Genomic DNA, 3018 nt, shown 5'->3' on the forward strand with positions numbered 1-3018 from the left:
GCAGCTCCCTGCTTTCTCCATAGGGCTCCCTCCCTTCTCCCACTGCCTTTTGGCTGAGCCTACTCCCACTCATTCTTTAGGATCCAGTTTAACCACACCTCCTTCCCAGACTCGCCCAAGGAGACTTGGCAGCTCCATCCTTTGGGCCCTTGTGGTTGTTTATATACATATTTCACTCTGATCTGTTTATAGCTACATTTCTCCCACAGACCATGAATTCTTTGAAAGCAGGGATCATATATTCATTTAGCATCTCACATAGTACACAATAGGATTCAATAACTATTGACATGAGGGGTGCCTGGGTACTTTGATCAGTTAAGTGTCTGACTCTTGATTTCCGAGCAGGTCATGATCTCACGGTTCTCTCTTCTCTCTGCCCCTCCCTCGCTTGTGCTCTCTCTCTCAAAAATAAGTAAACATTAAAAATAAATAAATAAAATGACACACTCTTTTATTCCAAAAAAAATCTAAACACATGGCGATTATAGTGATTATGCCTATTATCCACCACTTTAAAAAGATACAGAAAAACTCTTCTTTATCTATAGTATATTTTACTTAATTTAGTTTTCTCTTCACACTGATAAGTCCATTCCACATTTTCACCCCTCAGGATTATATCCTAATTTCATGTATTTCTTCTCTCCTCCTCCTCTTCTTCTCCTTCTTCTTCTCTTTTTTTTTTTTTTTTTTTTTTTAATTTTAGAGACAGAGAGAGCACAAGTGGGGGAGAGGGGCAGAGAGGGGGGCGTGGAGGGAGAGAATCTTAAGCAGGCTCCACACTCAGCATGGAGCCCGAAGCAGGGCTCGATCCCTGCACCCTGGGATCGTGACCTGAGCCGAAATCAAGAGTCACACACTCAAGCGACTGAACCACCTAGGAGCCCCCTAAGAATGTTTTTGCCAGTAATAAGTAGATGGGCCAGAAGGTGTTTTGAACTTTTCAGTTCTTTGAACTCCTTCTAATTTATAACCTCATTTAGCGATCTTAAGTTCATACTTTATTGAAAGCAATTATTTGGAAATCATCTGACTTGCGAAAGAATTCATTACACAGCCAATTATAAGTATACACTTTCACAATACAGCCCGGTATTTGAAAATGATAAAACACTGACAGAGATTCCCTGAAGTTTCTACACCCTGGAATAGTGCACCTTTTAAGGGATCTCAGTAAATGAGAGTTATGCCCTTTCTTTTGCAATGTGGAAAATATGTGGCTATTCTGACGCAGTTCAGAAATGAAACAGAGAGACCCCTTGACCGCATTCCCTCACCAGTAAGTCAGCTTCAGGACATAATACAGATGCAAGTTGAAGATTCTTGAAATATGTGGGCTTAAAACGATCTAAGTGTGTACCTAGCCCTCGAAAATTCCCTGGGGGATACACATCTTAGTTTGGAGGCCACTGATAAACATTTCTACATAGTCTTATTGAAATTGGTATGAGAGACAAGTCGGCTCAGACTAGGCCTTTGTTGGGACTCTGTACCATCTACACCCCCTGGGGGGTCTAGAACTGTAACCTGTATGGTAAGAACAAAACAGCTAGTCCTCTTGGTTGGTTGATTATTGTAGATGGCTGCTCTGATCCTTTATATTCTCTTCTTCCATATTTTCTTCTCAGTGGTGGCAACCTTAATGTCAGTTTTGGGGTACAGATGTGGAGCCTGTATACTGACTAAGGGAAATATGCCCCACTTAAAAATAATGAGTAAGACTGGAAAAACATGAGAAATCTTTAGAGTATGGTAAAGGAAAAAAGCAAAATATGTAGTTGTATGAAAATTATGATTTCAATTATACAAACCCACATAAACTTCTGGACAACGCTGTAAGTAAACAAGCAAAAATGAAGTTGTGATGTGCGTGGGGGTGGGGTGTGTGTGTGAAATGACTGTCTTTTAAAAAAACGATTACAGGGGCACCCAGGTGGCTCAGTCAGTTAAGCATCCGACTTCAGCTCAGGTCATGATCTCATGGTCCATGGGTTCAAACCCCACGTGGGTTTGGCTCTGTGCTGGCAGCTCCGAGCCTGGAGCCTGCTTCCGATTCTGTGTCTCCCTCTCTCTGCTCATCCCCTGGTTGCACTCTTGTCTGTCTCTCAAAAATAAATAAACATTAAAAAAAATAAAAATAAATAAAATACTGATTACATTTGTGAGGCTGGGGTCAGAGAATCTGTCTAATCTGTCTAATTCACTTTCCCCCAGTGGTACCTGAGGAATTGGGTGCGAGTTTAAGTTCCCCAAAACAAAGTGTTCAAGAGACGGATGGTCAGTTTTTCAAACACGAGTTCCGCATCGCGATTCACTATGGGTGCTAGTCCCCGAACACACTTCCACTCTTCCTCAACCTAGTTTAATACATCCCAGGTCTTAACGTCACAAATTTGACAAGTTTACTTCCTGTTGTATGATATGTGGACTCTTCATACCAACTTTTTAGCTTCCCTTCATTTCCTGGTTTTAGTGTTCCAAGAGTTGAGCTCGACCTCGTTGACTTAACACTGCTCTGAAATCTTACCCCCTTCGTAACTTTTTATTTTTTAGAGCCCATATTTTAAAAAAAGAATAACTTATGATTGGCAGGCCCCCAAACCAATCTTTTTCTCAAATTTGCGTTTCCTGCGTTATTTTGTTTTGTTTTTCCGAGATCTAACTACGAGCTCGGTGTATTTCCACCAAGAGTATTTATGGGTGTGAGAGGGTAGTAATAGTCACCACCCTTCTGGAAATTCTGTCCGTGGGACCCAAAGATCCCTCGCGCATCCACCCCCGGCAACCTGGCGAGCGGAGGACCCCGCGTCCTCGCCGCACCCCCCCACCGACCCGGACACCTTGGCCTCGCCCCCTCGTGGCGCCCCGCCCACTTCGGCGTGCCTCACGCTTGTGCGTCCTCCGCCGGGTCGCGGCCCCGCCCCCTCCGCGCCGCCCCGCCCCGCCCCGCCCCTACGCGGCTGCTCGCGGCGGCCGCCGCCCTCCCCCGGCCCAATGGCGCGGCTGCCGCGTCAG

Source organism: Panthera pardus, unplaced genomic scaffold (genome assembly GCF_024362965.1).
Source record: "Panthera pardus isolate Hobbes unplaced genomic scaffold, ASM2436296v1 HiC_scaffold_2, whole genome shotgun sequence".
In the NCBI taxonomy this organism is placed as follows: Eukaryota; Metazoa; Chordata; class Mammalia; order Carnivora; family Felidae; genus Panthera; species Panthera pardus.